Source organism: Gymnoscopelus braueri, assembly GCF_963280865.1.
Source record: "Gymnoscopelus braueri genome assembly, chromosome: 19".
NCBI lineage: Eukaryota > Metazoa > Chordata > Actinopteri > Myctophiformes > Myctophidae > Gymnoscopelus > Gymnoscopelus braueri.
The window spans coordinates 32166900-32180560 of record NC_137621.1 but is presented as its reverse complement, the minus strand read 5'-3'; the positions used below and the strand labels follow the sequence as shown (position 1 = coordinate 32180560).

Genomic DNA, 13661 nt, shown 5'->3' with positions numbered 1-13661 from the left:
CAGGCACACTTCCGAGCCCCTTTTCATGTTGGTACTCCATCTCTCTCTCCCTCTCCTCTCTCCCTCTCCCTCTCCCTCTCTCTCTCTCTGACAGGCTGTCTGAGCCCAGTCTGGGCCCCTCAAGCCCTAATTACAGGTCACAATGTCAGCAAAGAGGGCAGGTCAGAACTCTTTGATCGTCTCCCCACTTTTTATTCCAATGGTGACTTCATAAAGGAATAACACAATTATTCAGTTATATTTGCCTACAATGTGGAGTGCTTTGCTTTAACTATTTTCTCAACATATGCAAAGGTGGGTAACACTTGCTATGCATCCCATGTCTATAATACTTTATAAACATGCTTAAAATGCATTATAATCTACTCATAACACTGTATAATTATAACAACTCATAAATACTCATAATGCTTTGTAACAATAATCATGACACATTATAAAGTATTTTATTATTACTTATAAGGTCAAGTATAACTAATGACCTTTATACACACTCTGAAGAACTCATAAACAATCATAACACATTATACAGTCTTTCATAATGACTATAAGGTCAGGTTATGAAGTATCATAAATAATACTTCATAATAACTACTGGTCACTCATAGATTTTTTCTTTTGGCCAAGATAATAGTTTTATTATAATTCTCATAGTTGTTATACATTATAATAATTATATAATACATTATGATAACCGTTCAAATACATTAATATGACTAGTATAAGTGGTCATTGGGTGCTTTAAGTAAGTAAAAAGAACAACACAAAACGTTTCTGCCTAAACCTTCAGGAATGTAAATACTTTACTTAAAGCACCCACTTATATTGACTTACAATCACACTATAATGCATTGTAACAGTGATAGTGTATTACAACTATGACTTGACCTTATAAGTCATTATAACATGCTTTATAATGTATTATGATTATTGTTATAAAGCATTAAGATTAGTTATGACTCGAGTTCTTATAACTATAATTATACAGTGTTATAAGCAGATTATAATGCCTTATAAGTACGTTTGTAATGCTTTATAGACATGGGATGCATAGCAAGTGTTGGTTAACAGGCATCCCTACTTATGCTTGAATCTTCTGAAACTTATAAATAGGTCCTATTTAATCTTTAATCTTTTTTTTGTCACTTTTAAGATAAGAAAATAACTGCCCCACATTATAAACCTTTTCTGAGCGGGTATAAATAAATATATACGCGATTACGCGGGGCACTTCGATACTATTTCTCCCACCACCAGGCTTCCAAAATTATGCTGCACTCCAGTGTTGCCATGTCGGCTTATTATAAGCGACTTTGGGCTTCTTTTTCTGTAAAGTTGCTTGTAAAAATTTATAGTTGCGGGTTGTGGTTTTTTGGGCTTGTTTCTAAAGTGTGTACTAGTTGCTTATTTGGTCTTGTCTTGCCTCCTCCTAATGTTGTTTAATCCAGTGGTTCTCAAATATTTTCGTGTCAAGGACCCCCAAATTAATATGAATGTGTGAGACCCCCATACAAGGTTTTGTGGATTTGAAAATATTCCTAAATTTACACTTTCCCCCCGGATTTTTCTTTGAAAATAGCAGATCTATACAATGCAACCTGTTGTGGGCTTGTAAATCGGCAAATAGCCAGTATAGGTTTACTTTAAAGTGCTCATGATGTGGCTTCTTTTGGGCTTGTTTTCATAAACCTGGTTGCTTATATCTTTCGCACAATCTGGCAACACTGGCTGCATTTCTACAGTTGAGTGCCGAGGAATGGAATGAGAGGCAGTCGTGGGCGCTACCAATTCTTGATCCAACGGGGGGGGGGCCGGGGGGAGTGGGATATTACTACGTGCAATGTAATCTTTCTAGGTTTTGAGAGGGGCGAATTACACGTGAAAGTCATTACACTTTGTACTGGTGATAGATTATTTTCTACACACTGCAATGTCGTTCTTGTGTAGAAATGCCAGGCTAAATTAAATCGTCCCCACCCCCCCATTCCTCTCGTGGGACTTCCACCAATTGCACATGTATCAGTGTTGCCATGTCGGCTTATTATAAGCGACTTTGGGCTTGTTTTTCCTGTAAAGTTGCTTGTAAATATTGGTAGTTGCGGGTTGCGTTTTTTTGGGGGCTTGTTTCCACAGTGCAGTTGCTTATTTGGGCTCGTTTAATTTATTCATTTTTAATCGTCCCTATAACCCCCATCTGAAAATGTTTTGTGCCAGGGACTCCCATAACAAATTTGTGTTAGAATGTAACAAAAATATTTTTCACAACAAGCTCAAGCTCAACGCGTTGTGAGCTTGTAGATCGGCTACTTTCAAATAGCCGATGAATATAGATTTAAAGTGCTCATGCTTCATGTGGCCTAAAGTCGCTTCTTTTGGGCTTGTTTTCATAGACAGTAAGCCAGTCCCCTTACTGTGATTGTGACACACATCATTATTATCACCTCGAAGCAGTCATGTCTATTCTGCTTGCTTGTTTCTCTCAGACGATCTGGCAACACCGACATGTATTCCTATCTACTTGTTACTGTTCCAGTAGAATGTGGCGCTGGTCGGAGGAGGCTGTCTGTCCCGCGGTCGTTTCTCCTAAACTTAACCCAAGTCTATTCTTAGTTGGATATCTTTTCTTAAAGCGTATAGGAATAAAGTCATTTGGATTTACACTCTTAAAGGGAATACTTTGTTTTTTTTTCTCATGAAAGGTGAGTTGCATTTATGTACTTGACTGGGAACACCATTGACATCTTTTATCCTTACTTTAAAGCACGGGGCTCCCCCATAAACAACGTAACGCGATGTGTTCAGTTTCAGTCATTGTTTAGCCCATTGGTTCTCAAAGTGGGGTCCGGGGACCCCCAGGGGTCCTCAAGGGAGTATCAGGGGGTCCCCAGCGAAATGTGTTAATATAACGTCACAATCATTTTAACTACTTAAACCATATTTTATATTTGGATATTCAAAAATAGCAGATATACAAGCTCATAGCGCGTCACTTTGAGCTTGTAGATCTGCTATTTTTGAAAGATCTGAAAAACTTGTGCAAATCTTTGAATATATATATATATATATATATTTAAAGTGAACATTTTAACTCAAATCTTTGCTTCTGGGGGTCCCTGGCACTGTGGCACAATATATTTTGATGGGGGTCCGCGGCCAAAATACATATCAATTTGGGGGTCCTTGACATGAAGAGGTTTGAGAACTACTGGTTTAGCCTACTGAACAAAGTCACTTGTTTATGTTGAGTCTGATGATGATCACTGTAGTTGGTAGTGTCTTGATTTACCAACAGTGATGCTGGGTGACTTTCTTTTAGCTTATTCTTTTTTAATTTTTTAAAGAATGCTGCAACAATGTGGTTGTTGTCGCCACGTGTTGTCTTTTTGTTTTGTTCAGCGTTCAGACATTGATTTGTAGCCTTAGAAGATATTTAGTCTAGTGATGGTTTGATCAAATAACTGGATGGAGTAGCTAATCATGTGTAGTTATCAGTGTTGCCATGTCCGCTTATTATAAGCGACTTTGGGCTTGTTTTTCTTTAAAGTTGCTTGTAAAAATTGGTGGTTGCGGGTTTTTTGGCTTGTTTCTAAAGTGTACTTGTTTATTTAGGCTTGCTTCCAAATTTGTCATTATTATTTAAATTAGTGGATATTTTGTGTTGTACATTTGTGTAGTTAAAATGTTTCAAAAAAATATTCCAAATATTCCACATTTTATTGCAAGACATTTTGAAAATAGCAGATGATGCAACGCGTTGTGAGTTTGTATATCGGCTATTTTCAAATAGCCGATATACATATTATATATATTAGGTTTAAAGTGCTCATGTGACCTAAGTTGCTTCTTTTGGCCTTGTTTTCCTAGACCTGGTTGCTTATTTCTCTCACAAAACCTGGCAACACTGCCGACTATGTCACTGTTGGCATCCTTTGGAATGTGTATAATGCCTTATGATAGTCAGAGCTCGGGTGGAATAAATGATGTGTTCCTTCCTGTCTTACACGCCATACAGGTTCGGTGTTTGGTACTTTTTCTACACTTTGCTGTCGGTTTGAACAAAATGCAAAGCTATTTCAGTGCTCTGCTCAGGAATGTCAACCATTTCCCCCTCTGTTTAATATTAGACTGGACAGCAATCATTGACAAAGACATTGGGAATGCTCCTTTAGTTGACAGGAAACGCATGTGTTTAATCTAGATTTGGAAGGTTTCATTACCTCAAAGAGGCATAAAAAAGGCATTATGATGCTTGTTATGTAGGCTGTATGGACATAAAGCATAATGCAACTCCACAAAGTAATATGGTTATAATGTGAGCATGCATCTGTGAATTAATCATCTTCAAAGACTGTGGCTTGATCTCTTGACATCAGTGTTATTTAGACTAGGGAGGAAGTCTCATGCAAAGGTCTCCAACACTGGAGGCTAATAGCTTGTACACATGGCAAGCTAATCAAGTACCCTGTGTGGCCTCTTCTTCAACTTACACACATGCCTCTACTCCAGCTGTGGAGGAAAACGGAAGTAAGACAAGTCATGTTTTTGTGCTGGTGACAGTCTTCAATGATAGGTGTAACAGAGCCTGCAGTCTCTCGTGAAAAGAAACAGGAGAGTGAGAAGGGGAGTTGAAAGTTAGAATGGAGAAGCAGAGAATCAAACAGGGAAGAGAGAGAGGGAGGAAGGGATATTGAGAGAAACAAGGTTAGAGTTAAACAGAGAGGGAGAGACTTGCATAGATGGTGCAGGTGTTGTCTGGACAGGAAGACCTCTGCTTGAGAAGGAAACAAAGAGGAAATGTGGACAAAGGTGGTCAATGGTCGGTGCGTGTGTGTGTTGATGAGGGGGGTAGGAACCATATCTGTATTATACAGTCCTTCAAAGTGGAAACGTGGACAAAGATGGTATGTGTGTGTGTGCGCGCGCGTGTGTGTGAACACATGCACACATCCTTTAACTCCTTCTCTTTGAGCCACACAATAGCCACCAATAAACACAACTGAATTGTTTTTCTGTGTTTATGGAACTTCCCGCCATCGTCCACTTTCTGTGTTTTGATTTGAAACCACATGTGGCACTGGTCTGTCGCCTACAGACTGTTGCCAGTTCAGTGGCTTATCTTACAGTGGATTCAATACCACACACATTAAGTGATTGTTTCCTCGATCTAAAACCTCACCAGCACAAGCCCAACACAAAGACCATAGCCCCAGGGGTGCTTTTCTCCAGCGGTAAAGCTCTGCAGTGAATACAAAAGCCAGCTTTGGGTAGACACAGTAGCCTACCTGAGCTGTTAAAAAGACGATTTTGTTCATATAGAGGTAACTGGAAACGCTTTGCCTCTCTCTCGCTCTCGCTGACTTTGATTATCTGCTTCTACATCTCTTTAATTTCTCTATTTCTCTTCCACCATTGTGATAGTCCCACTGTTGAGTCAGCGAAGGGGCCTGGGGACATTTTACGTGAATATTTCAATAACAGAGGCTCACCCAATTAATATCCTCTAGTGATAACCTATGCAGTTTCCATAACTCCATATAGCAACACGTGCTCTGTGAGGAAAGCCAAAAACATTTTCGTTTCTAATACAATGTAGAGTGGATTTGTATACCTTAGATGAGGCTTGTTTATAAATGTTCCCCCCGACAATTTATCAGTGAATCTACCAGCAGCCCTATCCTGAAGGATAAAGTGTCTGAGAAGAGGCGCATGTACAGTCTCAAGTACAATATGAGGACAGCAGTATGGGACTGTCACTGCACGCACCATAAGAACGGATGAGATTACTGTTATCGCCATAGACGAGGAGAAACCCTATCTCTCACCCCCGCTGTTGCATGGGTTATCTTCACTTTGACTATGTGGGTGTGAATACAGTCAAACATCCTTCTCCATGTAAGTTATACAGGTGCCCAGGGCTTGCCGCTTCTCTCCTGTCAGTCCTCTATGGTCCGGCCCGTATCAGTTCTGTTGCATGAAAACTTTATATCTTCAGAAATTCTGAATTGAGAACAACGAATTACAAACAGCTTGTTTGGATGAATAACCATACATGCTTTTGAAATATCCAGAATGCGGTTTTAAATGAGTATGGTATCATAGGCGCCGGCGCCTGTACGTAGCTCATGAAACTTGCTCAAAACTTCAAATGATTATGTAAAACTTCAGTTAAAGGAAAAACCCGAAAGTCACCAAAGCTCGAATTACGAAGTTTTTGCCCAGACGGTGGCATTCTTCTTCAGCCCACGCTACAGTCTGTCTTCTGATATCCATTTCTTAAGTACACCATGAGGAGGGAAGGGGGAAAAATGGGGTCAGTGCTTCCTGCATTTGTCTCTCTCTCCCTCTTCCTTGGATTGTCCTTAGCTTCTTTCACTCTGCTCACCACTTGGCCACTTTGGTGAAAATGTAGTGCATTCAGAGATTGCAGAAGTGCACTCAAGATATTTATCTGGCTGCTAGTGACCCCTAAGGATGTTAGAGACATAATATTACATAGACATAATATTATAATGGGTTATAATTGTGAACCCAGACCTGATAGAGATGTCTTCTGTTCCTTTGTCACAGCCATAGAGATTCAAAGCTATCCCATGCATTACAATCAAAATGGTTGAGAAACAGCATTTGGCAGATCTTGTAACTTAACTTCAGCTAAATATAACATTAAAGACACACCATAGAATCCATTCCAAACCAGTCAGATCACCTGCGCAATCATTCCAAACAAAAAACAAAGTTGTTGTCTAGTGACACTAGAAAACCAACAGTGTTTTGGATTGGGTGTTGGAATAATTGCAGCTGTTTCTTTAACCTTCTTCTTTAAGGCCACTCACTCTATTCTGAGTGTGCGTAATGGCTAGGTTGGCTTTTCTGCAGTGCATTGCACTGCTAGTTTTGCAGGTTACTCATGCATGTCCCAGGCCTGAATGCTGGGTGCCATAAGCCTGCAGGGTGGGGAGCTTGAAGAGCGACTGCTGACTCTGTTTAAACATGTCTGGCTGCTCTGGCAGTTTGAGGTGTGTGTGTGTGTTTGTGTGCATGTGACAGCATGTGTGTGTGTGTGTGTGTGTGTGTCAGACAGACAGACAGACAGACAGACAGACATGCATATGTGAATGAATGCCTGCATGTGTGAGTGTATATAATATATTGCACATATTATGTGCAAGTGAGTGAGTATGCATAGACTACATTGTGTGTGTGTGTGTGTGTGTGTGTGTGTGTGTGTGTGTGTGTGTGTGTGTGTGTGTGTGTGTGAGACAGACAGACAGACAGACAGACAGACGTGAATGATGCATGTGTGAGTGTATATAATATATTGCACATAGTGTGTGTGTGTGTGTGTGTGTGTGTGTGTGTCATCCACATGGAGGCCAGATGTTATGGATGTTGAAATATTTTTTTCATGAAGGTTACTGTACTGAGCTTAAGTTGTAGCTACTTCAATGAAAAACCTGAACATTTGTTCATTTTTGTGTAACTTTGTTCCACAATCTCTGTTTCTTTTTCTGTTGTTCAAGATGATGAACATACATTTTATACATAAACATTGCCTATAGGATCTTTAGGAATACGAATTGAATATGTCTATTTGATACCATATAATTTATTCAAGCCATAAACACATTTGCCGTTTTTCAGCATCACACCCATCGTTCGATCAATCCCTTTTTTCTGCCCTGGCCCACCTGTCTCTTTGCAATACCCTCCACATTAAGTTCAGATTCAGTTACTTAAAATAACGTTGTGTCTGAGGCTACACTCAGTTCAATGCTAAAAAACATTACCCTGTCAACAAAACCCAATTGAAGAAGAAACATTACCATTCATTGTACATTTCTGTAAACCACTGATACGTTGCATCTCAATGTAGCAACGCAGGTAGCGGTAGTCTGCATCTAGAAACCTTTTCCGCGTTTTGGGGGATTATTTGCAGTAACATACAGTGACAAATTGTTTCTCTGGTGAACAGGCTGGTCAACAACAGCATTACAGCTACATGCTTTGTAGTGTGTACAGGTCTGACCTTTGGTCATTATGAGCGTGACATTTGATCGAGGGGTACTCCTAAGCATAAATGTGCGCTTCTGATCTTGTCTCTGTTGTGGGGGGAGATTAAGTAAAACAATTTAATTAGGTACCTTAGTCAAACAGTCTCTCATCTGAAAATGTATTTATTCAGTATAGAGATTTGTCCCTATTATAGATTTGATGCAGATGTTTCTTATTTAACTTGAGGTATGTTGATAAATCATACTATAGCTATTTTTAATTGTCTACCCTCCTTGGAAGCAGAAGAGGAATTCTAGCAGTCAGACAGATATCTGATCAAGGATTTTATGGACTACAATGGTGAGAGACTAGGTCTTAAAGATAATGATATTCTTCTTCTAAGGTCTTTAGACTACTAGGCTAATACATGGCCTATAGATACACGCACACTGGCTATTCAGATCCTTCTGTGGTACAGCTAACCCACTAACAATGCTACGGTTGCTACCAGTCTGCCTGAATGTAATGTAATAATATATCAATCTCTTAGTCTCCATTGTTAACAGTGGAGGCAGTTAAATGTAGAAGTTGGCATGGCTAACATCGGAATTGATTCTCATTCCCAAGAACAATGAATGTATAGGAATTTGTCATCCCTTCCCTGAATGTTCTTGACAGGCATTTCCTGACATCATGACAGGCTAACATAAATACTGAATAGATGTGTAGATGTCGCTCACTGACAGTCTAAAATTAACTGTTTGGATGTGTAGACCCCTCGCTGCTCCACCCCATGGAAAACAATTTCTGGCATTGTTAGCAAACACACAACTGGAGCATCCTAACAGTGAGTGAGCAAGCAAGCAGGGGCTCACAATCAGTGCTTTGCTCAAGGTCATTTAACACATTCACATGTTGTTGTGGAGGATGCTGACTTTCCAGCTTCAGGTTGGGCACTTAAACCTCTAGGCCACCTTTCCATCAGTATTCTGTAACCAATAACCATAGGCTAAACAGGAGGAAAGAAGACTCCTGCTTTAGCAAGCCACACTGAGCCGGCCAATGCCATCCTGCGACCAGCATGATTTAGAGCTAACTTTATACTCAGCAACATTTCTCATCAGCTGAATAAACAGATCTCTTGGCAGAGAACAAGGGTAAAAAGAAATGACCTTCCCAGTCAGGTCCTGCCGTCAGCTCTAAAAGCTCTGCCCTTTGAAGGAAACCCTTTAAATATTTCAACAAGGGCATATTTTTTTGTCTGCTTCTGCACCCCATGCCACATGCCTGCCTAGGTGAATGGGGAGATAAATTTAGGTTTGTCGATGTCATTGTGCACAGTTTGCTCTCAGTCTTTTTTATCTAGTCTCTTAGTCTTTCTTATGTCAATCTTTTACAAAATGATGTCATGTAGCTGCAAAAAAGTCTGCTAGTCATTCATTATCCTCAAGACTGAGGTTTCAATCTGTAAAAACTGTTACACATTTTCAGTCAAAAATGTTACCACTTTCATTCTCGGGTTCCTATTTTGGGCATGTCATAGGCAAAAAGTTTCACAATGGTGAAAATAGCAGATGTACAAGCTCATATGTGTCGCGATGGGACACAAAGGGCTGAAGTGGTTAAGTAAGCTACAAATATTTACAAATCACTGTAATTGACTCAAGCTTTTTTGGTATCGATTAGTTTCCAAGCAGTAGGTTTTAATTGTGTTAACTCTAGTTAGGTGCCTCAGCTCAAACTCATATCCTGGAGGCTACAGGTGTTGACAGCATACTGTATCTATATGGTCCTGATGCTGTAAACCCCAACCATCTGGCACTCCAAGTAGTAGTACTCCAATCACAACTATACTATTTCCTACTACGGTTTGACCCAGGTCTCTACCTATCGCTGGGATTACCATTGATGCGTTCTATTTCTGGGTCTTGTGATGCTGCGAGGGGATGTAGTGCACTGGCAAACTCAGGGGACACGGCAGCGGTGCTCTTGCTCGCTATGCGAGTCAGGAATCAAAGGCCTCCATTGTTGGAATGAGAAGCAGATGTTCGTGTGGAATTCTCCTGACTGCAGCAGTTTTTTTTCATGCTCGTGCTTTGAGCATTTACTCTCTTCGTCTCCCTCCCTCTTTCTCTCTCTCTCTCTCTCTCTCTCTCTCTCTATTTCCATATCCTTCTTGCATACCCTCTTATGTCTCTCTGTAAACCTGACATTATGTACTTTACCTGAAGCTATTCTTATGTTGGTACAGGGAGAGTCAAGGCTGTCAGTCACTCTTTCAGCTTCCTCCTCCTCTTCTTTTTCTTTCTTTCTTTCTTTCATTCTTTCTTTCTTCTTCTCTTCCTTCTTCTCTGGGGACACTATCCCCTCCTCCCTATACAAGCAGAGAGAATTTTCCTTGGCTCGGCCATCAACTTTAGTTCTGGAACTGTTATAGGTTTTTAGAGGCACTCCACCCCTGTGATGTCAAAGGAGAGAGGGAGGGGTGGATGCTGTTGTAGAGGCCTCCTCTCTCTGAATTGGGATCCCTCTGATATCAGCGAGAGACATTAAATATGATAGACATAGACAGAGCTTATACAGAAGGTTAGAGGCTGTTTCTGTGTTTCAAGTGTTGAGATTTTGCCACATTGAGAGACAATCCCATAGACCTCCTGTTCTTACAGGCTACAAAGGCAGCAGAAATCAGTACCAAGCTGACTGGCTATATGTGCTGCATTGCTATGCACACACGCTAGTGTTGCATCACCCCTCTCAAGGCAATGAAAGAGGGATCGAAGAAGGCAGCAGTAATTTCATTATCCAGCCCTCTCTCCCTCTGCTCCAGTGTGTGTGTGTGTGTGTGTATTTGTAATATGTTTGTGGTAATCTGCCCGTTAATCTAGTTCATGGACATTCCCCAGTGCCGTGATGGCTCATGGATAGACTAGACATGACACAATGGGCCTTTAAAATCATTAGCAATGACTAGACAGCCAAGAATCTACACATTGGTTTTCATCGTTTAGCCTGGACTGCTCTTATAAACAACGGAATGGTAGTATTACTGTGAAAGCCAGGTATTTTGTTTCTACCTGACAGAGTAACGTGATATGACTTCAGCAGAGAAACCACAACGAGGGCCATTAACTTAACTGTGTTACAACATGACCTGAGCTCGATGGGCTGCACGTTGTCCTCCTCACAATACACTAAACACATCTCAAACCACCAGGTGAAAGCGACATATGATCCCTCGAAAGGGAATCATATATCTAACTGCAATTATGTCATTTCTGTCAGTTGAAACAAGAGTCGACTCTAGATGGTGTAAAGGCCATGTGAGCACAGTCAATTCTCAACTCATGAATTTTACAGAAGCATTATTGTGTTTACTGTATCGGCATGATTAAGTCTAACAATTTGACTTGCAAATACTTTCATGTGATTGTCACTTAGGCTACATTACCCTACATTGATTGATTGAATTGATTGATTGATTGATTGAATACTTTAACAATTTTCAAAAAGCACAGTTATACAATAACACTAAAAGGATAACACAAAAAGCCCTGAGGGCTTGTTTCTATTGTGGTCCTATGTATTCAATTCATCAAGACATATAAAGACATACAATACTATTCAAGATATCATCAATACTAGGAGCAATAAAAGTATATTTACAGAAAAATAGTGAGGGCCATGTTTGTGCCGAATCTGCGGGGAATGAGATCTGTGGAGCTCCCTCTGGTGTTTCTTACTCTTTTGAAGTAGAAGGCACTAGGCACATGGGTGGGCACTAGGCACTGGTCGCTTGAGAATCTTGAAAACCAGGCCCATTGCAGGTTGCTGTACACTGTCCTCTACCCTGAGCCATCCCACTCTACCATAATGAGCAGGGGTTAGATGAGTCCTGGCTGGGTGTGAGATCTAGTAGTCTGATTAGTTTGTTTTGAGAGGTCTGTAAATATATAAAGTAGCATAAAAACAACATGAAACCACATTCATCTGGTACTTCCAAAAAAAAAGTGTTTTGACCCTTGGTCTGGTGGTCGCTATAGATCAGAATGAGTCTGTGTTTGAGAGAGAGAGAGAGAGAGAGGGAAGTGATTCAATTAGTTGGATCTGACTTCTAATTAACCTCCGGTGCATCTCATAGCTCAGCTGTTCTGGAGTTGCGGTTGACATATGGTGAAGGCAAGAGTGCAATAACGCTGTGTGTGTGTGTGTGTGTGTGTGTGTGTGTGTGTGTGTGTGTGTGTGTGTGTGTGTGTGTGTGTGTGTGTGTGTGTGTGTGTGTGTGTGTGTGTGTGTGTGTGTGTGTGTGTGTGTGTGTGTGTGTGTGTGTGTGTGTGTGTGTGTGGTTGTGTACATTAAATAATAGGATATGGTGTGTGCATGTCAAATATATTTGTGTGCACGTACTTGCATTGTGCATACGTTTGTACTTTTGTGTTTGTATGTGTGACCATAGTCATAGCGTGTATTTCTCTTTTATGTGTCTGCTTGTATACATCAGTATGTGTGAAGTTTTGATGCACGTGTTTGTACAATTAAGTAGAGCTCAGCTTCCTGAAGGTCAGCAGCAGCAGCAGCACCACCACAGTGTACTGTCCTGGTCATGGCTCATCAATGCAACTGTGCTGAGTGTGTTTTTTTACCCATCACTGTGAACATTCAATGACCAACTCTAATGAAGACCAATGCATTAGGCTATGTGCACAGTATGCCTTATTTAATAGCCTACTTAGTCCAATTGTATTTTCTGACTTTGCAGCAACAGACCAGTTAGCCTATGTGTGGCTGTGTGTCTGTAAGCCTGTCTATAATGCCTGCATTGCAGCAAGAGTCAAAGTTGACTGCATGTGTACACTTATCGCTAACGTTTTGGGACTTTAATAGCACAAGCTACATAATGTAAAATCCTGACTGTTAATTTGACACTTAAGGATTGTACTCTGTATTGTTTCTGTTTTTTTGTCATCACCAAAAAAATGCATTTACAGCTACACATTACCTCTTAGGAGAACATTATGTAAACATGTTATTCCATCCTGGCTATATCTTTCACATGCTGATCGTTATTCACATGGAGGTGCGTGTAGTGTGACTAAACCCAGCATCAGTCCCATCTGTTTAGAATGACAATGTAGCTTTAACGTGAGCTGCCTCTAACAGGAAGAAGTGATCATGAACATTTGATTGTTCCTTTAGCGTTCTTTTGTCTGAGCTGAGACGATTCACACCTGCAGAAAGTGTCACATGTCCCCCAGGCAGATCTCCTGTGGTTATCGCCATGACTCACAGTAACACAGCTAATGGCATCTGTTTGCGTGTGTATGTGCGTGTTGTTCCATCTTTCTATTTATGTGTTTATATGTGCTTCTTCTGTGTCTCTGTGTCTTTGTGTTTCTCTTTACTTTGGGTTTTCATATGTAAGATGGGGAAGGAGATAGAGAGAAAGAGAGAGAGATTGAACTGGTACGTCACAGCATTTTTGTTGTTTTGTCACCCGTGGTGAAGTTCAGAGGTCAAAATGAGGAATCAAGTCGATTTTTAGGGCGTGAGTCACTGGCCCATCACACACTCCTCTTTCATTCCTTCCCTGTCTCTCCCTCTCCACTTTCATCGCTGCACACCATCGGGGCATTCCATCGGTTCACAGACAGATGTTCAGATGTTGCCTGGGA

The 13661-nt window shown here is 40.6% G+C and overlaps 1 protein-coding gene across 1 annotated transcript in view; it reads left to right on the top strand.

The window, feature by feature from the left end:
- The first annotated feature begins 2549 nt into the window (after positions 1 to 2549).
- frmd6 (FERM domain containing 6) overlaps positions 2550 to 13661 on the top strand; it is a 31195-nt gene continuing 20083 nt past the window's right edge. Inside the window, exon 1 of the mRNA XM_080413752.1 lies at positions 2550 to 2699. The gene's annotated coding sequence lies outside the window, so the exon portion shown is untranslated. The remainder of the gene's footprint in view (positions 2700 to 13661) is intronic.